At 39.3% G+C, this 23,542-nt stretch overlaps 1 long non-coding RNA gene across 1 annotated transcript in view; it reads left to right on the forward strand.

Moving 5' to 3' along the window:
* Positions 1 to 6,160, forward strand: part of LOC132236449 (uncharacterized) — a 32,104-nt gene extending 25,944 nt beyond the window's left edge. The window contains exon 3 of the long non-coding RNA XR_009453312.1: positions 6,036 to 6,160. This is a non-coding gene — a long non-coding RNA (uncharacterized LOC132236449). The remainder of the gene's footprint in view (positions 1 to 6,035) is intronic.
* The last annotated feature ends 17,382 nt before the right edge of the window (positions 6,161 to 23,542 follow it).

Raw genomic sequence — 23,542 nt, forward strand, 5'->3', positions numbered from 1 at the left:
GATCTTATTAGCAGTTACATTTTTCACTGTAACTTTTTGTATTATAATAAATGGTTTATTTTTTAGATTATAACATTCATCACCATTAAATTGCATTTTTAATTATTTATTGAATTTATTGGAGTTTCATTGGTTCATAAAATCATAGAGATTTCAAGTGTACAACTCAATAAAACATCATTTGCACACTGCATCATACATCCATCGCCTCAAGCAAAGTCCCTTTCCATCTCCCCTCCCCCTGCTTTGCTACCCACCTCCACCTACCCCCCTTTTCCTCTAGCTATCACCACACAGTTTTCTGTGCTTTAATAAATTGGGATTGTGTTTATACAACCACTTGGAACTTGGCTGCTATCATTTTGCTCTTCAGAGGAGGCTTCCCTGTGGGGGTGTGCAAAGGTCACTTTCCTGGATCTGCACTTCAGGGAATTCCCCCTCTGGGGAACTTTCAGCCACTAACGGGGCATCACAAGAGAGTGTTTGTTGAGAGTGACTTTTCCTCTTAGAAACTGTTGCAGTGGTACCACAACATTTAATCATATGTGGTATTCAGATTTCTGAGTTACAACTTAATATACGTTCAGGTATCATTACAGGAAGTATTTAAATAATTATTGTCTGTGTAAAGAGGACATAAGTGAAATATTACATGTACTGTGTATTAGGTCAGAATTTCATGTATAAAAACTTTATGTGGGATAGGGGAGGCTAGGGGACTGTCTAGGGCGGGGGGATAAAATGGATACATATGTAATACCCTTTGTAATACTTTAAGCAATAAAAAAAAAAAAACTTTATGTGGGAAATTATGCTGATATATGTACTGCAGTTTCCTATATATTTTTTTAAATATATTTTATTGATTTTTTACAGAGAGGAAGGGAGAGAGATAGAGAGCCAGAAACGTCAATGAGAGAGAAACATTGATCAGCTGCCTCCTGCACACCCCCCACTGGGGATGTGCCCACAACTAAGGTACATGCCCTTGACCAGAATCGAACCCGGGACCCTTGAGTCGGCAGGCCGACGCTCTATCTACTGAGCCAAACCGGTTCTGGCCCTATATTTTTTAAAATATTTGGATAAATACCAAATAATAATAAATGTAGATGTCCCCTAGGTATAGTTCTAAACAGCATGATATTTTGCTTATGGTTCTTTTTTATTGTGGTTAGCTTATTTGGAAATGCAAGTGACTTCACCAACTGTGATTCTATCAGGATGTACTTTTCTGTGAAAAGGTTATTTCTATTTTTGAAGAATAGATTTTTTGGGGGGGAAATGGAGATGGATTTGGAGAAGGAGGACATTTTAAAGTGTGGAAACATGAGTAAACCTCAACATTTGTAAGCAATTCAAGGGGCCCCTTTGGGGAGAGGAAATAAAGAGAAAGAAGAGGGGAGTAACTTGCTAAGGGAAAAGGAGAAAAGGAAAGGAAAAATAATGTTCTTTCTGTTAACTATATCATATATGATAAGTATCTCTTGGGTATTTGAGTATTTATTGAAACAACTGATTAACTCATTTGTTGCTTTCTAGTGTTCCTGTTTCTCTCTGCCTATTCATACTTGCTAAAACATCGAGTGCCCTTCCATCTGCAAAATACATCTGGCAAGAAAATGTTTGATTCCTTTGCTGGTATTCAAAGTAGAAATACTCAACCTACTAGTCGGTTGTTTTTGGAGGTGGACCTTCTCATTAAAGGGCCTTGTTGGTGATGTTTGGATTGACTTTAGGGCCATAATTCCCCAGAGAAAACAGTAGTCTGTTTAAGCATTCCCTTGATTTTAGTTTACTCGTGAACTTTTTTATTATCACTTCAGCCATTTTATGTGGTCATTAATTACCACAAAATTGAACTTTAGTTCATTTTGGAATCCTGTAGCTATGACTGTTCATTGTATCTCTTCGAAATATAAATATTCCTTGTCCAATATTGTATTTGTTTCACCAGAGGCTGAGAATTCTGTTCTCAAATTAATGATCTGTTTATTTAAATGATGGCTGTGGCCCTCAGAAGCAGAGGAACAACATTTGTTGAATCTGACAGCCCAATGCATTATTTGTGTGTAACCCTTGTTCACGAGGCTGCAGAGACTCTGAGCCATACAGTTGGAGGAAACATCTGAGGCCTGGTGGGCGGCCCCCTCTCTCAGCAAGTGCTTCACCTTCCACATCAAGAGTGCTTGGGGATCCAGTCTCTGCATGAGCACCTGAGCAAGCAAGATTCCCATTATTTTAGGAAGCAGTCAAGGCCATTGTTGGACAGTTTTTATTGCTGGGCCATTCTTCATGACAGTGGCCTAAAATTTGTCTTGCACCATTTTCCTGGTCCCTGACCCCTGGAGCAAGATAAAAATCGAGCTGTTCAGCTTCATATAATATTCCTGAGGGTAGAAGAGCCCATTCAAATTACCTCTCACCCCTATTGGGGTAGAAGACACTTGAATATTTTGGTTCCCTTGCCAAGATCATGCCAACCATGAGGCAACTTCTGGGGGTCTATTACATGCCAGGTACTGTTTGAGTCTTTAAAATATATTTTTTTAGTCCTCATCACAACTTTGTACTGTGTTCATTATTTTTGAGATAGAGATACCAAAAGGGACAATCAGAATGTTGAATAACCACCTAAGATAAGTGGTAGAGGTGGGAGATGCAGGTAGTAATATCTAAATCAAAGCATATATATGTTTTTTTCTCAACATCATGGTTTCTCTCTAGTGTCTTGCACAAGCTAGTATTTGCTTCTGGAGGAATTATGATCCTTGTGATATTATTTCTCGACTTCTGTTTTTCTGGTCATGGCTTCTCTTCACCTCTGGAATGCATTTCAGTTACCAATATCTCAATATTGAAATGCAGAGCCAAGCATGATCTATGTATGTGTGAGCGAACAAGCATATTGTCCATGAAACACAACTGTGCCACCTATTTCAATAAATGTAGCCTACTTTTTAAAGCAATATATCTATGTTTTATAGAAGGGATTCCTAACTATTTTTGTACCACAGACCCCTATGTCAGTGGTTAAAAATGTCCATCTCAGAATAATGTTTTCAGTGCAAAAAATTAAAGGCATGGAATCACAAACAAAAAAATTATATTAAAATGCAGTCATTAAAGTATTGAAAAGAAATTTGTGGTTTACTCTTATACATGTGTATTATATATCTATTTATTATGTATTGCTACCAATATTTTATAGTGGGTCCAATAGTTACCTTAATTTTAAAGTAGTGAAGCATAAATGCCATTTGAGATATACATAATTGCCATGTGATAGGAAAATAACAATGACCACTGTTGTTGACAAAGTTACTGATACTTCTAATATTACTGTGGTATTTTGTCTACATTCATAATGAAAGAAATGCTAAGTTTCAGTCAGAGGTTATTGGAAATAACTATTTTTTCCACCGTCAAGTTCATGGACCCTCCATGAATTCTATCTATGCACCACTTAGATCACATCCTTCATCTGGAGTTAACTAAAATTACCAGGGCTTTTTATAAAAGCAATATACTAATGTACTTACTGAACTTATTAGCAAGACTCAATCTTTATCCTTTTAAGGGTTGACCTTATAACTAAGATTAGCATTTTATTCTATTAATATAATTTTGAATTTTATTTGTTGCTGTTTCTCCTAGCTTTAAGGACATTGCTTTGTCTTTGTCTTCTTGCTCCCTTTTGTTATGTATGTCCCCCAGGGAATTGCCAGAAGAATTAAAACCTAGATACTGTACATTAAATGTTCTCTAAAAGTACTAGCAGTGTTTATATAGCATGACCACCCTGGAGGGAATTTTCAACAGTTGTCCCAAATCACAGTCTACTAAGTATTCCCTTGTTGTGTTCACAAGATGAAGTGACATGAAGCATTAAACATTTATTGGATCAGTTAACAGATACTTGATTTTGACTTTCAAGTAGTTTATTATCTGTTATTCAAATTACTAGAGGCCCAGTGCAGGGATTCATGCATGGGTGGGGTCCCCCAGCCTGGCCATTGATCAGGGCCAATCAGGGCCATCTCACCCAGTCGGGGGGGTGGAGGGGGGCATGGGAGGTTGGCTGGCCAGGGGGAAGGGCCGTAGGAGGTTGACTGTGGGAGTGCACTGACCACTAGAGGGCATCTTGTGTGTTGAACGCCTGCCCCCTGGTGGTCATGTGTATCATAGCTACCAGCCGGTCATCCTATCATAATGGTTGCTTAGGCTTTTATATATATAGATAGGAATAATTTTAGGTATAAGAGCTGAGTTACCTGAGTAATTATGTATTTAGTTTCTATATTTAGTTGAACATTTTGTTAACTTCTGGGACATTATGTTTATTTTCCTCTAAAACAATTCCATAGTAACTTATTTGCTCCTGTAGCCAAAAGAGCAGAAAGGGATTCTGCTTTCTTCACTTGGATAATTTTATTGTTGAGTTACATATGGAATCTTAAAGCAATTTTTTTTTACCTACATTCATGGTCAGAGCTTCAGAGAGGAGGATTTTGGTCACCTACATAGCAGTATTTGAGAGGCTCTAAGAAAACCCTTCCAAATAATCAACAGCCCATGGAAAATGCTGTAATTTCACCATTAGTGTCATGCTTCTTTAAATTCATGTATGAAGAAACATATTAAGATATAAATACCTAGTAGGAATTCATTTTATTAAATCTGATATTTTTTTCTGTGAAGCAAGGATGTTGGGTCAGAAAGCAGGTCTTGAGCACTTGGGAGGTGAAGGAATGCTGGGAAAGTGTGATAAAGGAAGGGAAGGGATGAAGAACAAAGACAGTGTTGGGCTATATAATGATTTCACTATCTGACAACTTCTTACACAATTCCTGAGTCTTCAAATAAGGAGAAACTTATGGGGACGCATGTGGAGGTGGGGCCCCAGGGCACAATAGAATGGCCATTTTTAAAGCCATGTGAGTGCAATAATAGAAAGTTGGATAAATCTGGACATATCTGTGACTGTATTTTTTAAAAAGTCTTGGTGGCATACCTCTGAATTATTACAACCTTCTAGAACATACAGGTGAGGTTTGAGAGAAGAATGCTAGGTAGGGCAGGCTAAGTCACACAGACTAATTTCTTTCTATGTCTACGTGAATACTTATTTAGCATCCACTGGATATAAAGTTCAAGTAAAGTTCATTTAGTATCTACATCACCCTCTGTCATTAAGTCTCTCTTTAGGTCAGTTCTTTCTCTCAGGTTTACAGCCATTGCCTCTCTTGCTCTCCATAAGCAGGGAATAGCTCATGTGCTGCTGAGTTTCAGAATTCTGCTGCCCACAGCAGCCAAATGAGATGATTGTCTCAGCCATAAGCATCGGTATCCAGAAGGTTAGAGTGTACTTTGAATTAGAAAAAAAAGCCAGCCATGGGAGATGTCAGTTTCTCTTCGGAGAAGCATAAGATAGAATTCTGACTTGAAAGTAACATCTCCTTTTGAAGGTTTCTGTCGCGTAGTTTTAGGAGACACTGTTTCTTGGACTATTTGGAATTACATTCCTGGCAAATTCAAAGTTTTACCCTTTGCTAATAAATGATGCAAATTAAAATTGCACTAAGTTCTTTTCCCCTGTTTAAAGCCATTTCAAAATAGATTATAATTGGTTTGGAAGGTTTGTTTTAAAAAAATGACCTTATAATATTTGCTTAAAATGTTAAGGACGTTTTACAACACCTAGAGGCCCATGCATCACTTGAGAGTTTATTATCTTTTTTCATTTTGCATTTGTTTTCTCTTGCTATAAGAGGAGCCATGCAATAAAGGAATCCTTTTTGCCTCAAATATTGTATCTATAAGTTATAAAATACAATTGAGAACTAATTGTTTGTCTAATTTGTTTGATCAAGCTTAGTAGCTAACTTGGGAAATTGTCCTTCTCAAGTAATCCTGTTTATATGACCTGTGTGGTGTGTTCCCCTGCACATTATAGGTTCTTGGTTGTTGCTTTAGTTACTTGGACTAATTTAACAGAGAAGTTGCAACATCACATTGTCTGTGACATCTTTCAGCTAATTCTCTGTGTTTCCGACTAAAATAAGATGGGCGATTATTCTTTCATTGGATGGAATGGTCAACTTGATAATGTTGGAAGATCTGCTGGACTGAATTGGAAGACCCCAGAAGCCCTAGAAGAGGCTGGGTAAGTTCCTGCACACAGAGAATTCATCCCTTAGATAGATTTACAGGATGGCTGCTCTCTACTAGTTTTTTTTTTCTGTCTCTTTTCTAGGAAAATGCAAAAAGTGCTCTTTTCTCACACCATTGGACAAATTACCTCAGAACAAATTGAATCTTCTTTACAGTCCAGTGGTTTTATATAATCATTTTTTTTAAAACCTGAGTTTCAAACTGGTATGCTTCAATAATATAAAAAATCTGAGTAGTTCTAGGAGTCCTCCTTCTCTCACAGGACATGTGTGAAAAAACAGTGTAACTAAAACTTGGAGTTTTGGTCCATGTTCAGGCTCTTCCTTTTACCCACAATGTGGCCTTGAGAAAGTCACTTGTACTCTCAATATCAATGCCTTCATCAGGCATAATAATACTACATTGGTTTGCTTGTTTTGTGAATGTCAATGACTCAGTGTGAAAGTACTTTGTAAATTCTAAAGTGTTAACAAACATCAAGTTATGACTTTGGTGATTCTTGTTCTCTTCTCCATAAATTGGTCAACAGTCTCACCAATGAGCAATCCTCTTTTGTAAGCTTTATTGTGTGGACAATAGCTGGATGATGGGAATTGTAGGACAAAGCGGGGCTGTCAAATGAGACAAAGGGAACAGTGATGGCACAGGAGAAAGACTGGCATATGGTGACGTGGGGGAGGGGCGAGGCACAGAAAATACTGGTCAAAGGAAGACACAACAGACACACACACACACACACACACACACACACACACGCCCTCATCCTTCTATAGAAGTAGCTCTTGCATGTAAAAGGTGGATGGTAGGCTTGAAATGTCTCTGAATGATTTCTTTTGCCAAATCTTACCCTGTAAAACCAATTGTCCATTCTAAATTGGCAGCTACAGTCATGAGTATTTAAACAAATTTAACCTGTCTCATTTTGTGGATGAACAGAAGCCTTTAAATAATATATTCTAGATTTGTTCTTAGGCCGTTATGCGTAATTAACCATTAAATAGGCGGGTCTTCATGCACATCAAAGGGAGGGTTAAAGGTGGGTGCTCTGGCTTCCTAAGTGTGTAAGCCGTCCCGGGAACATCATCCAGGCGGCATTATCAATACATTTCTTAGCCTCCAGGTATGGTCCTGGGATTGTTTGAGGTTATAATTTAGATCCTGGGACCTTCAACTTGACTACATCAATGTGCATTTGGGTAGAGCCTGGGAACCTGCATGCTTAACAAGAATTTTACATGATCGCTGCCCACACAGCAGGGTGAGAACCCACGGTCCGGTCAGTGTGGGCACTAACTACAGGGTCCTGGGAACGGATCACCTGGCAGCTCCCGGCGGCCTAGGATGGCCAGGGCCCCTGACAGTTGGCTCAGAGCCCTTTCCTGGAGGGAAAGGTGAATGGTTCTCAGCTCTTCTTTCCTCCTCAGTCCTTCCAGATTAGAAGTTTGGAGACACTCCATGGGTGGTATCCTTTTGGTTTCTTTGCCTTTTAGTTTTAATCTCACTCACCTCTCCCTGTTTCAGTTTGCTGGTTTGGTTTTGGTTAGGGTTGGTCGGCCACAGAAAGCACAAGGCATTTTTATCGGCCACTTTCTGTGTGTTCTAGGACTATTATCTGCGTATTTGGGCTAAAGGAGTCCCTTTTCATGATTTGGGAGAAATTCAGGAGGGAAAGAAAACATACTTGGCACAGGGACTCCTGTCATGCATCAATCTACATCAAAAGAGCCGGTGGCTTCCGGCCTGCCCCCCTGCTCACTGCCTGGCGCTTCACAAGCCTCAGACCACTCTCAGCCAAAGGAAATGTGCGGAAGTGTATTTTTCACAGGAATTAACTCTTGCAGCTCAACAGGCACATCAGGTTGCTTTAGATACCTTTCTTTTCCACACTGGTGTCCTGTTTTATTATAACTTTGCAAATTCAGCCAATGTTTCCCAGGTGAGAAAAAAAATTGCATGGAATCTTTGTTGCTTTATATATATACATTTTAAAATCTGTGGAGCAAGAAAGAATGTGACTGCATTTATATTTATGGTCAATAAGCCCAGATGAATATGTGGTAAACGTTGCTGAGACCGTCACCAAGCAAATCACCGTGTCACAGGAAATATTATTAAATTCTGTAATTTCCTTTTCTGAAAGTAGTTTTTCTGTATGGAGTTGGAGAAAGAAAATTACATTCAATATTCACCTTAACTGAAAAGCAGCTGAGTGTGGTGGCTGATAGCCTATAAATAGCAGATGTGTGACCTCATTCTCTCGCTTGCCCTGCTGTTTCCAGTCTCAAGTTGAATAGAAAATTGTCAATCATCTGGGGAATCTGGGCGTATAGGCCCACGTATTTGGGTGATTCTGGCCTGGTCCTTGTTTTTCTGTAGTCCTTCAGGTACGGAGCCTTCCACTAAGAGAAGTCAGTCTGGGGTCTGTTTCTGTTGCTGTTTGCCTGCACCGTGCAGGTAATTGCAGTTGTGTGGAAACAGCGTAATGTGACCTTGGAAAGCTGCTTAACCTTTTGGAGCCTCAGGTTATCCATCTGTAAAGTGAATATTGTAGCTGCCTCTCCCTCATTTCAATGGAATGCTTTGAGAATCGATTAGATAGTGTGCATAAAGCAAGTTGACCTCCTGAAGAAGGGATACAATGTATGATTTTATTTCTGGTCTCAAAGCTCTTAGACCAGACCTCTCCAGTACAACGCAGTCATTATCCATTATCCGTGCCTTTGGACTGCCTGGAGAGGAAATTCACACCATTCAGGGCAAAACAATCCTCTCCAGTTTCTAAATGGTGGGGATTGTCTATCTATGGAGCACAAATTCAACAGATGGTTGCCAACCTTCCACTTGATTTTGTGGCTCTTTAAACTGTGTTCATTATAACTTCAACTTGCAGACAGCTTTGCAGAGACGTGGAAGGATGTGTGAATGACAGTTTGTGAATATAACGGATACAGCCCATATAAAACACAACAGTCTTATGTCTCTGATTCTGAGAAGCAGTTGTTAAATTAACACATAAAATAATAACAGGATTACTCTATCAGTAATTAAAAGTGCTTAAGTTGCCTCCCACATGTCTGTGAATATCCAACTGGTGCCAACATCTTAGAACTTGATTAATAAGTGTATTTTGCAGAATTTGAGCACAACATGAATCATGTTTTAACTATTAGATTTATGTTGACTCTATCTGTTAAAATAACAACAATAATAATAAATAAACTCTTACTACATTGAAAATTTTCAGAAGATGCAACATAAACCTGAATCAATTTTTCTGGGAAACAGAGACCAATCAGATTCTGTTTTTGTTTTATCATCTGTACAGAGATTTATAATGATACAGACTTTATCTTAAGGCTGCCATAACTTATTTCTTTCTCCTTTTTATGGGCATGCATTCATACATGTACTCACTCTTTAGCTTGTGGAGTTTTCATTTATTTAGCAAAAGCATTGCTTTGTTGAACATTTTCACTATTTCTTTGGACCATTTTGTTGCAAGAAATAAATGTGTTCTTTAAATGATTTATTTCTTTTTCTGTCAACTTGGGAAACAAACTAAAATTGACATTCTCAGAAAAGAGAGGTGCTGTAGAACTTGAAAACATTTACTATGAAATAAAAAAAATTGTGTTTACTTAGAGCTCAGTTTCTGTTGAAAAACAAACATCACAGACTCTGAGAAAAAGAAGAGAAGCCCCTGCTGACACATTCTCTCCTTGATTGATGATGTTGTCTTGGCAGAGCAGCTTCAGAAATGGCAATCAGGGAACAAACGGGTTGGGTTTTATTCAATAAAACACCTTTTAAAAGAGAAAAGCAATCTCAAATTTCAAGGAATGGCATTTGAAACAGGTGAAACATAATTGTGTGAGTCTATTCTTTGAAAAACAGAGAAAATGGGGTTATGTCTTGGTCTCATCCATGTGACATCATTTTGATGTGAAAGACACCAGACCACACCATAATGTGTGACATTATGTATTGAGAGCTACACATAAATGGGAGCATGGCTTCTCTGTTTTCTACTGGATCATATAAGCCTGGCACTGGCCTGAGCCAAGAACTATATACTACCGAGGGGCACTGAGGTGGAAATGGAGGCTAAGCATAGGTAAGGTTTATGAAACATTTACTGTGGCCCAGGCACAGTGCATTACACATATTAACCCAATTTAACCTCAGGTTGGACCTAGGATAATCTCTATTATACAGGTGATGAACTGGCCTTTGGTAGTTATGTCATTAGGCAAAGATCACACAGTTCTTAAGAGTAGATCTGGGATTTAATCATAGGTAGTTTGATTCAGAATTCATCTCTTAACTCTTAGGTTTATGGTCTCTATCAAAATAATAACAACAATAATAAATAAGCCCTAATTACCTTGAAAACTTAGTGCAAGCCCAGCCAGCATGGCTCAGTGTTTGAGCATCGACCTATGGACCAGGAGGTCATGGTTTGATTACAGTCAGGGCACATGCCTGAGTTGTGGGCTCAATCCCCATTGGGGTGCATGCTGGAGGCAACCAATCAATGATTCTCTCTCATCATTGATGTTTCTATCTCTCTCTCCCTCTCCCTTCCTCTCTGAAAGCAATTAACTTAGATACAAAGATAATTTCTGAATCGTCACATCGTTTTCATATTTGTATTCTCCACTTTCAGCCATTCTTAAGTGTTTCCCGCTTTTCATTTAGACGTTATTTTATTTTACTGTCATACTTTTTAGGCATGTGAGATACAATTAGACTTAGTTCATGGGCATTTTCTTTTAGGTTGCTGTAGGAGTCTATGAAATTACTTCAAATAGGTATAAATCTCTTTCCCATTTAGTTTTAACTTTTTTCCATGAATGAAAGTATATGACCTACTTATAAAGGAGAATTTTTAACTACTTGTATCTGTTTTCTCCTCTCAGGGCTAGTATCTCTCAAGATGTTGATGGGACATAGTGTTTGATGTGTCTTTTTGATACGGTGTCCCCTTTTCATCACTCCTTCCTTATTTGGGGGTTTATGTTTATTATTTTGCATTTTTACATTCACACATCAGCAGTATTGTTTGAGATCATGAAAGCTTCCTAACCATTTATAAAAACACTAGAATTAGAGCTTTGATATATAAAAGAGCATGAGTTTGGAGATTAAGTTTATGGGGATCCTTCCTTTAGGTCTTGACAAGATTTCTTATATGCGTGAAATCTTATTGATTTCGATCTTATTCTCAAACAAAAAAATTAGGGAATTTGGCTCCTCTCTACTATTAAAGATTTCTAGTTCAATACTGAAATAACCTAAAGACTAACACATTGATGACCTTGCAAAGCAGTAGTAGCAAAACTACAGGGCAGTGGGTCTGGAGGTGCTTTGCCATTGCAACACTTTTTCTGTGACCTTGCTTATAATTTTTCCTGGCACCATGCTGTTGAAGTGGAACCTTCCCTTAAATTTTGCCTACCGACCTGAGCCAAGAACTTGATCCATCCTTGCAAGATGCATTGATGTTAGTAATCTTGACACTGTCATAGCACAGGGCCATTAAATAAGAACAAAAAAATCCTTCTTAAATGAGAAAATAAAATTGAGCTGCCCAGGGTTCCTTCATTTGAAACTTAACAAACGCATCTACCAGGTAGAGAACTTTCTCAGAGTGATGGGGTGTGAGTCTGTGTGCCTTCAGTACCTGTGCTCCAGGTTTATCCACTTTTCTTGATCAAAGCCTTTTAGTACAAGTGGTACAAAAGGGTTGAATTTATTTTTGAAGTTCTGATAAAGATTCAGAGGGTGGAAACTTTCAAAAATGAGTCATATCATGTACCATGATGATTGGAGTTCTCAAAAACATTTTTTTTTCAGAGATTGAGATACATTTTATAAACCATCATTAGCAAGATATACTGTTAATAGAATTGGTTAGAAAGCCAGAATAAATTTTAAAAATATAATCTCTCAATGAGGATTTCTAGGAACCTGACTCTTCTGTATATGGCTTTTAAATTTTCTAATTTTGCTGATTTCTTTAAACAAAACACTAATACTTTATGATTAAATTATTTTTAAAAATTCTGTTTAGTGACTCGTTTTCAATCTTTTACTTTCTACTTTGGAACCATATGAATTGTTAAGACTTCCAATTGTCTTAGATACTTCTAGTTGGAGACAATAAACATAGATGTTTCTTGCAAAATGTTTGGCAGAAAAAGAAGGAAAAGAGGTAGAGGCTTGAAAAAGAATTATGGTCAAGAGAAGGTTTGATTTCAAATGAGGTTTAAATGAGAAGATCTGGTCACCTTCCTTGCTCTATATTTATTCACAAATTGGTTCATATAATGAAATGAGTTGTATATATGGCAGGCATTGTAGTAGTCTCTTAGAGTGCAAAGACGACTTTTATTTATTTACTAGGGCCCGGTGCACAAAAATTTATGCACTCAGGGGGGTCCCTCAGCACGACCTGTGCCCTCTCACAGTCTGGGACCCCTCAGGGGATGACCACCTGCTGGCTTAGGCCCGCTCCCCGGGGGATTGGGCCTAAGCTGGCAGTCAGACATCCCTCTGGAAGCCCGGGAGCTCTCGGGGGATATCCACTTGCCAGTGAGGAGCAGGCCTAAGCTGCAGTCAGACATCCTTAGCGCTGCTGAGGAGGCCGGAGAGGCTCCCACCACCACTGCTGTACTGGCAGCCGTCAGCCTGGCTTGTGGCTGAGCAGAGCTACCCCTGTGGGAGTTCACTGACCACCAGAGGATAGTTCCTGCATTGAGCATCTGCCCCCTGGTGGTCACTGTATGTCATAGTGTCCAGTCATTCCCAGTTGTTCTGCTGTTAGGGTCAATTTGCATATTACCCTTTTATTATATAGGAGTGCCTGGCCAGCCTGGGTGAGGGGCTGATGGCTGTTTGCAGGCTGGCCACAGCCCCTTCAGTGTGGGGGTCCCCACTGGGGTGCCTGGCCATTCTGGGTGAGGGGCTGAGGGCTATTTGCAGGCTGGCCACAGCCCCTTCAGGGTGGGGGGTCCTGCTGGGGTGCCTGGCCAGTCTGGGTGAGGGGCTAAGGGCCGTTTCCAGGCTGGCTAAGCCCCCCAGTGGGGACCCTCACCCCATGTGGATGTGGCCAGCCTGGGTGAGGGGCTGATGGCTCTTTGCAGGCTGGCCACAACCCCCTGCCACCCAAGCTCCCTGTGGAGGCTGGTTGGAAGCAGGTATCTGGGATTAATTTGTCTTCTATAACTAAAACTTTGTTACCATGAGTGGAGGCCTCAGCCGGCTCAGGGCTGGCAGGAAGCTTGACTTCCTCCATCGCTCAGGCAACCAAGCCTCCTGCTTGCTCCAGCTCCATGGCTTCTGGCCGCCATCTTGGTTGGATTAATTTGCATATAGTTGCTCCGATTGGCTGGTGGGCATGGCTTAGGGTGTAGCGAAGGTACGGTCAATTGGCATATTTGTCTTTTATTAGTGTAGATATTCACATATATTTATAATTTGCCCAATTGCACAAATTATTTAAAGTAAGAGAGATGAAATCTACTTTTATGCTAGCCTTCAATGGATCAAAGTTTACCAGTATGTAGATTCAGCTGTAGTAAAATTATAATACAACTAGAGGCCCAGTGCACAAAAATTTGTGCACTCGGGGGGAGGGAGGGTCCCTCAGCCGGCCTGTGCCCTCTCCCAGTCTGGGACCCCTCAGGAGATAACGACCTGCTGGCTTAGGCCTGCTCCCGGGTGGCAGAGGGCAGGCCCAATCCCTAGGTGCAGCCCCTGGTCTGGCTCAGAGCAGGGCTGATTGGGGAGTTGGGACGCCGCCCCCTGTCATGCACAGAGCTGGGCGGGTCAGGAGATTGCGATGCCACCCTCAGTCACACTCAGGGTAGGTCCGATTTGGGGGTTGGGGCACCACCCCCTGTCACACTAAAGGCAGGGTCGATGGGGAGGTTGCGGCACCACCCTCTGTCACGCACAGAGCAGGGCCAATCAGGGGGTTGGGGAGCTGCCCCCTGTCACTCACAGAGCAGGCCCATCAGGGGGGTTGGGGCTCCGTACCCTGTCACGCACAGAGCAGGGTCGATCAGGGGGTTGGGGAGCTCCCCCTGTCACGCACAGAGAAGGGCCTATCAGGGGGATGGGGAGCTCCCCCCTATCAGGCACAGAGCAGGGCTAATCAGGTATTTGGGGCGCCTTCTCCTGTCACGAACAGAGCAGGGTGGATAGGGAGGTTGTGGCCCCACCCCCTGTCACACACAGAGCCGCAGGGTGATCAGGGGGTTTGGGCGCTGCCCCCTGTCATGCTGATCCAGGTGCCGGGAGGCCTCGCGGCTCCGCTGATCCCGGTGCTGGGAGGCATGTTACCCTTTTACTATATAGGATAGAGGCCTGGTGCACGGGTGGGGGCTGGCTGGTTTGCCCTGAAGGGTATCCTGGATCAGGGTGGGGGTCCTGCTTGGGTGCCTGGCCATCCTGGATGAGGGTATGATGGCTGTTTGCAACTGGTCACACCCCCTTCAGGGTGGGGGTCACCACTGGGGTACCTGGCCAGTCTGGGTGAGGGGCTGAGGGCTGTTTTCAGGCTGGCGGGTGACTGACGCTCCCAACAGCTCCTTTTTTCTTTTTTCTTTTTTATTCTGGGCCAGCTTTAGCTCTGAGGCTTGGCTTCAGCTCTGAGGCCTCGGCTGCTGAAAGCAGGTATCTGGTTTGTTTGGGTTCTATAATCGAAACACTGTGTCAACTCCAGCTCTGAGATCCCAGCTGGTTGAAAGCAGGTTTCTGGGGTTTTGTTTAGCTTCTATATTTGTAACAATGTTTCAAACTGCAAGCTCAGCGGCTGGCAGCGGCAGGCGGGGAACGTTGGAGTCCTCCGTCACTGAAGCAAGCAAGCCTCATGTTCGCTTCAATCTGCCTGGCTTCCGGCCGCCATCTTGGCTGGCAGTTAATTTGCATATCGCCCTGATTAGCCAGTGGGAAGGGTAGCAGAGGTACGGCTAATTACCGTGTTTCTATTTTATTAGATAGGAGGATATGAGTAAGTGCTGTTACAAAGAAATTAACAAAGCACTGTGGGAGCATAGTAGGTATACTAACTATATCAACAGTCTTGATTTTCATTTGCTTTTTTCACTGATTCCTTAAAAATCTATGTGACTCTGACATGCTTCAGGAGAGTCCTAGGTTATTGATTGAACACAAAATTTAAAGTAACCATAGCATTATCTTAGATGCATAACCGGCCTATTAAAGGGAACCTGATATATTTACTTATTTCAGGGGCAATTTCTAGTCTCCCTGAATCCCTATAGGGCAAAAGTGCAGTTGATCTAGAATCAGTCTCTGAAGATTTTGAGTTTATATGTGAGAAGCAATTATGCCCTCGAATCTTGGGTGTTTAAACAATGACTGTTCTTAGATTCTGCTATTATTAGCAGGGGAAGTATATTTATCTTTAAAACATTTTAGCTCCAATAGTGATGTTTGTGTATTTATTTTCTTTTGAGAAATAAAGAAAAGGAGGAAAGATGGGGAGGGAATTGGGGTCCAATGAGTACAAATACTCCTTTGGTATGTGTTCTTCTGCCAGGACAAAGTTTTAGTTTCTCTATTTTTGGATTCATATGTAGTTATATACAATAGTTGTATGTATATACAACTAGTTATGTGTGGTTGAGTTGTATGTGGTTGTAGTTATATGTGGTTTAGGCCAGAAGATGAGGCAAAGTAGAAACATAGGTAATTATCTAATTGCCTTTCTGATTTTGTCCCTAGCAAATGAATATGTTTGCTAGAAGTTGTGTGTGCCACAGCTTTACATAAACAGGTGAAATAAAATTTTGTAAGTCTCAGGCAATAATATTTTGTGTTGTACTGGTAGCTTTAAAATTATAATTAAGTACATTTCACATTATAGCTTCTCCTACAACTTCTGTAAAAAATAAATTCATGCTGAGTCTTGGCAAATTTTGTCTTATCTTTTATTCCTGCAAAAGTGTAAATGATAAAATGTTTTAAAATAGGAAATCCAGAAATTTTCTCTATTCCCTTCTTAGGGGTCTATTTCAAAGGGATCTGTTGTTAAATTCATATATTATCACAGTAATGCAGAGGTCACTATCTTCCTGACTGCCTGCTCTATCTCCTAACACAAAGAGTTAATTACAAGTTTTCTCTGGATGAAATGATGACAGATGTTACCAAAATGTCCCTATTTGTTATAAATTAGCTCTTTTACACACACAGATGTGAAATATAGCAGAAACACGTCTCTTGTTTGGGAGGGAGCTCAAGGTGGCTGAAATTCAGTAATTATCTAAGTACAAGCTTAGAATTGGGCAGCATTTTTCAAATTCCAGGAGGAGTCACTGAGCGGAGGGAGTGGGGAACTGGCCAGGAGAGTGAGACTTGTAACTTGGGGGAGGGGCAGTGGGAGGCCAGCTTTTTATATCCCCTTCTTTTATAGGAAAAAAGAGCAGCCAGCAGAAACTAGATGAGGATCAACATGGGGTGAGGGTGGAGGAGCTAGCAACTGCTGAGACAGTCAATAGGCAGATTGTTCATCACACATTGCCAGAAGATTAGCTGAGCAAATGCACAGACAATGCTGATTAGCGACATGAAATGCATCAGTTCTTACTGGGGAGAACAAAGACTGTCCAGATCACTGCCCTACAGCCTAAGTGCGATAATGGAATCCAGCTATGCTCAACATAATGTTTAGAGCTGAGAAATGTGAGCAACATGTCTATCTGTTTGTATTCACTAAATTTCTCTCCTCTCTGGAATGCCCTCAAGAGAAGCATATCTTATTTCTACCAGGTTCTCAAGGGACAGTATTATAATCACACACCCCCTCCCCCCATATTTCAGTCCCTTGTGGGTTATATATTTCTTTCTACTGAATCTGAGAAGGCAGATATCATTGAGTTCTCACAGTATGGCCTCTTTTTTGCACTGACCTTGTAGACACAGGTGATTATATTGGGAAAACATTTTTAATTAACCTAAAATTTACTGTTCACTTATATAAAGGACTGGTACCAACAGTCATAAATATTTTAAAGTTATGAAGAAAAGTGGAAAATATTTTTCAAACAAAGCCTGTGTATTATTTGTTTTATCTTGATCTCCTTTCTTCTAATGTGTCCAGAGACCTATAGCACTTTTATTCCATCCCCCTCCTTGGAAGTTTTGGTTTGGGCACCCAAAAAATACACCATGACCTTGTGTTGGCACTAATTCTAAGATGCTAGGACTTTTCATAGAACATTTCTTTATGTTTTACATTACTGTGTCCATCATATGTAGCCTTTTCATTTGACTGATATTATAATTAAATTTGATAATAGCATCTCCCTCTACCCTTTCTTTACACCTGTAAAAATAATCCTAGTGTTATTTATAGGGTTGTGTTATTCCTTGTTAGAAGCCTTTCTCTTCCCTATTTGAAAGAGCTTTTCTTAAGTCATAATGCTCTTAACAGGATTCATCTGGGAGAAAAGCACTGTAAGGCTGTTGTGTCTCTCTCAGCCCGCAGTGACATTTTATACCTTATTGTGTTGGCAGTTTCTCTCTCTTTTGTTCTTTCTTTGCATTTTTAATACCCAACCCTCTCTCATTTTATTCATTCATTTACTAGCATCTGATTAATTCGTAGACTCTTCTCTAAATTATGGAAATGATGAAAAAAGTCATCAAACATTTTATAGGAATAATATTTTCTTTTCTCCTTGCAGTTAATCATGCCACAGTTAAAATATAAAACATTTTAGAAGTAACTATTTTCACCAAAAATAAGAGACAACAGATTGTTAAAAATAATATATAAAAAACTTCCACCAATTAATATTTTAGAAAATACACCTGCAAAAGCAGGCAATGGCTAATAACAAACAATTCAGAGATGAAATACAACAGCCACAGACTTATAAAAATTCTAATTCTTACTGACAAAGGTACATTAAATACAGACTGAAATCCAGTCACCATTAAATTGACAAAAAATGTTAAAAGATATGGAGAAAAGAGTAATAAATTAATAGTACTTTAATTTTATGTTACTTACCAACATCTATAAAAATGTGAAATTAAATACGCTTTCATCCAGGAATGCTATTTCCAGAAAGTCATTCTACACAAAATTCACATGTGATCATCAGTACTTTTTCCCTCTTTCAAGAATGTTTATAGGGAAGCAGTTAACTGATATAAATGCTGTTACATTCACAACATGGAATATTATATAGCTGTTGAAGAGAATGATGTCCTAACAGAAATATCTATGCAATATATTGACTCTCAGAATGGAAAACCAATGAATCTCAGAAACATATACTTTGAATAATCTCATCGATGCAAAAGAAAAGCACCTATCTCTCCATGTATGTGAAATTAAATGAATGTCTGGAAGAATGACACGAAATTGTCACCCAGTTGGTTCTGGGAGAGAAATGGGATTTGCAGCAAAGAAACATGAATAAGGAATTACTAAATTCTTCTAGAATCTTACCATTATTTTGCATTTGGGTAACACACACCAATAAAATGAATGCAGTTTCAAGTGCATTGATTAGTTCAAAATTAAGCTAATGATTATGTTAGTTAATAGAGGTCTGCAGGGAAAATGCTTTAATGAATACATAAGAACAATGTACTATTTGTAAGAAGATTGTCATATAAAGTTAGTTCTGCTATAAATCTTTTCTTGAAAATGCAACAAATTTTCCCATTGAGATTGACATATTAGGGAATAATTTGAGCATAATGCAAATGTTATATTTCTTTACGTGTGATTTCATTTATGAGAAATACTTGGTGAATGCAGAGAATGGCACCCAGCTCAGTTGAGTCACAAGGAAAACACAAAATGCGTGAAACCACACACATGCCTCAAACATCCACCATCTATCCAGTTCACCATGTGTATTATGAGTCATGCCATGTACATCCGTTGCTATAATTTTCTATCTGATTTCAGATACTCCCTCTTTTACCACTTCACAGTAACTCAAAACTGAAACCTCCACACTCACTTCCACAAGCAAACTTTAAATTTTTTTGAGGTAAAGTGTCATATTTATTGGAGTATTTATAGATTAGTTAACTATTTAGCATGCGCAGTTATGCTGCTGTTTTTATAAGATTCCTATTTGCATTATTTTTAATGTGTCATTGACAAAATTTTTGAGTGTTGTACTCCTAACACTGTTTCTTTCCTAAGCTCTGTTATTTTTATTGCACTATTTTGCATAAAGGGTGGGGCAAGAGTAGGTTTGCAGTTGTGAGTATGTGAAACAGTTTATTTTTGTATTCTTATTTATTAATTATTATATTTTTTCATACAAACAACTGTAAACCTGTTACTACCGCAGTAAGATAGACATTAATAAAAGAAAGGAGGCAAAGAGAATCAGACATTATTGAAAATAATCAACTGAGGAGCATGAGCCTGTTGATTGCATCAGGAAGCTACAGCTTCACGCACATCCCAGGGAATCACAGCATTGCCCTGCCAAGGGGATTAACACCCACCCTGTCCCCCTTTGGTACAGGATTGTGTGTAAGGGGGAGCAGAGGGAAGTAAGTACATACACAATGGAAGTCAAAATGGCACAGGGGGCGGTGCTTGACACTAGAGCCTGTCAGTCTAACCTGGGAAAGGGGTCATTGGCTAGGGGGTGGGCCCATCAGAAGCACCAAAAGCTAGGGAAGTTGGTTATTTTGAAAAAGCTCCTGTTAAAAACCCAGGGGAACAAAGAAGCTCCTCTCTCCCCTCCTCAGTGACCTGCACTTGCCCATTTGTTTTCCCATGTTTTCTTGCCCAGGAACATGTGACCATGAAGGACCTGACCCAAAGAGGCTGTGTGGGCTCCAAAGGATTAAGCTCTAATATGAGATAGAAACTCTGGCCACTGGTCTTTCTTTTGGCCTTGCTGAAGGCACAGTGGGAGTTTTTCCACGTGGGATAGATGGAGATAGGACATTGAGAACCCAGGAGGGGAACTTCTTTGGTTTTGCATCACACATAAATTATGCCACACCACAGTCGCCCGTGTGTGGGTCCTTGGAATGCTTTCTTCATGATTCCATGGAAGAGCCACCATCTACAAACCTACTTTTGCCACACCCTGTAGTGTGGCATTTTTTAGAAGTAGCTATGTCGCATTATTTTAGAACTGATTGTTTTCTCTACCTGACAGACCAGTGAATCTTGGAGCCTGGTACTTTGCTTTGATGTGAGCCCATGGGTGGCATCTGTTGGGAGAAAATTATCCCTAAGTTTGTCACTTTTCTGTCCATCTTCTGAACAAAGACACAAAGTGTCTTTCAGATAATCTTTTCAAGATGTGTGTAGAGCAGACGGCCTTGGCGGTTAGAGAAATGGTCTCCCTCTGGAGCAAGGGCAAATTTTCTTTCAGCCTTGAATAAAGAAAGTATTTTCTTCCTTCCAGAGCAATGAAGAGGTGTGCTTACTGCCCAGTACAAAAGATTCAGGTCCCTAAGCCCAAGGTTTTCTTTCTGCAACCAACTGTTTACTTGACCCTCTTTGTATCACCCAGTGGGAATTGAGGCTTGGAGAACTAGTGCAAAAATGAGAATCCTCTGGTGGCTGCTATTGCTTTGAGTAATAAACTTTCCTTTGTTTTTGACGCATGGGGTTTCTGTCTCTTGTCAGCATCCATGAAACTGTGACAGATTAACAAATTGATTTGTAAATACTAAATATCTTAGACCCTTCACAGTTCTCGACAATACTCTGTGGGATGTTGCAGTTTTACAATTATCTTCATAAAATTACTAGTATTCAATGTAGTTGGGGATCTTATTGCCAAGATAACAATAATTAAATACTGTGTTTTTTTTCTCTTTTCACTTTAAAAGATGATGTATCCCATAACAGGAAATAAAGGGTGCGTTGGAGGACTTTTGAACTAAGCACTTGATTCTTCAGTGGTCAGAAAGTGGGGTGGGGAATATTTCTTTTAATTTTACTTGACTAAATGACTAACTCTGTGATCACTTTACCTAAAATGAGAATTATTTAGGTTAATATAATTTTGCTATATGTAATTGGTTATTTTTAAAATTCTTAGAAATAACTTATGATTCATTGAAATGTAAATATTGGTTCTACAGTTCCCTTTATCTGATCAGGCAATGGTTACTGAGTTTCTATCTTATAGGAAGTGCTGTGAGGGATACAGAAATAAATAAGTGCTTTCTGTGCTTTCAGAAGTTGGCACTCTCATACAGGAGATAAAACAAAAGTAAACATTATGCAAGGCAAACAGTGTTAACTCCAATTTGTGGGAAAAAAAGAAAGGATTATAGTTGTTCTGAAGTGAGAGGGATGGAAGAAGTCTTCAAGGAGATGGTGGGATTTAATGAGGAGGGAGAGCACTTGAAGAGAGGGCAAGCATGTGTGAAGGCAGGAAGGTTAATGGGCTCCTGGGAGAAAAGCCTGGAAAGAGGAATTGGTACCAATTCATGGTCCTAAAAGTTCAAGAATGGTTAAGGATACTTATTTCATTGATTCTAAAACAGATTTTTTTTAAAAAAAATTAGAAAACCTCTCTAACGCATTTAATAATCTATGGTGTTTTATAATCTTCAGCATTTTACAAGAGCTTTAAGTCAGGCAGCCATTACACAGCTGTATAAAACGATTGTGTGGGGTTTCTTTTCTTTCTTTCTTTCTTTCTTTCTTTCTTTCTTTCTTTCTTTCTTTCTTTCTTTCTTTCTTTCTTTCTTTTATTTTTTTTTTACACTCTCTGATAAGATCAAGGAAAGCCCAGAAAAAAATCCATTTTAAATTAACGTAGATTAACATACATAAATATATTCATGTGGTTTCGGGAAAGTTACATCCTTAAATATGTGACCTTTAGAATTTTGGAACCAATCTTTTGCTAATATACTTTCTAAAGACATACTATTTGCCAAGTATTAATGACTACTCTTTGCTAGCTTAGTGTTTAGGATTTAATTCATTATCATATTTAATTGCATAATTTCTGGGACATGGACCAGTTGCATTTTATGAATAAGGAAAGAAGGGTTAAGAAAAGTTTTGTAAGTAGTGTAAGGTCACAGAGGTAGTAACTAAAATTAGAATTTAGCTAGTTTTGGGATTTAAATCCAGTTCTCACTTACTCTCAGAACTGTTCTGTTAATTATGCAATTCCTTAGCACATCTTTGCTTGACCACACACACAGGGATGGTGAGCTCTCCTGGTCTCTTAGGGCTGTGCATTCTCCTAATAGAGGAGGTGATGGGGATCTCAGAGAAAGATTCTTCGAGGAAATAAGTCTTAAATCTAAGATTTATCATCTATTTTGTTCATGAAGATAAAAGTACATTATTTTATGTACTTATATGTATTAATATTGTTACATATTAATTAAAAATTTGACAAAGCTGATGCAAAGATGCACAGTAAAGTTACCATCCAGTTAGCCTGACGAAAAACTTAACCACCACATGAAATTTCAGCAACTTCTCTCTTTTTAAGGAATATTGGTAATTCAATTTAAAATTTAAAATAAGTAGTTTTATAACTACTTTACTTTTTTGCATTATTTTTAATTAACACATAAGAGAGTTGAGGCCCAGCGAGGTTGAGTGATTTGCACAAAGTCACACAGCAAAGCAATGTAGAATACATGGTCCCTACCTATGCTTCACTATCCAATGCTAAGTGAGACACACATGTCATCACTCCTGTTACATAACAAGTTTGACCATGCATTGAATTATTTAATTGTTGAATTTTGACTAGAGTTCTAAGAAATATGTGCTTTAATTGTTGCAAATGAAAAATACTCCATCTTCAATTTTTTTTCACTCCCTCTAGTGTTTAAAATATATTGTGCATTTGCTTTTCCATCATCACTTTTGTTCTACATCAAAATCAACTCTGGGCCAAAACCGGTTTCGCTCAGTGGATAGAGCGTCGGCCTGCGGACTGAAAGGTCCCGGGTTCGATTCCGGTCGAGGGCATGTACCTGGGTTGCGGGCATATCCCCAGTAGGAGATGTGCAGGAGGCAGCTGATTGATGTTTCTCTCTCATCGATGTTTCTAACTCTATATCTCTCTCCCTTCCTCTCTGTAAAAAATCAATAAAATATATTTTAAAAAAATCAACTCTGGGATTAGATTGTCCCAGATTGACTTTACAGAAAATAATCTTAGTTTTCAGTTTAGAACTTTTGAAACTTAATGTAGGCTTTGCTAAAAAAAAAAAAAAAAAAAAAAAAAAAAAAAAAAAAAAAAAAAAAAAAATTGAATGGGAAGTGAGATGACTTATTTTAGGTATATCTAAACGAAAGAAGTTATCAAGAGAGAGCCCACATTGAAATATTAGTCAAGCTGTTGGATTAGGATGC

Source organism: Myotis daubentonii, chromosome 6, assembly GCF_963259705.1.
Source record: "Myotis daubentonii chromosome 6, mMyoDau2.1, whole genome shotgun sequence".
Classification (NCBI taxonomy): Eukaryota; Metazoa; Chordata; class Mammalia; order Chiroptera; family Vespertilionidae; genus Myotis; species Myotis daubentonii.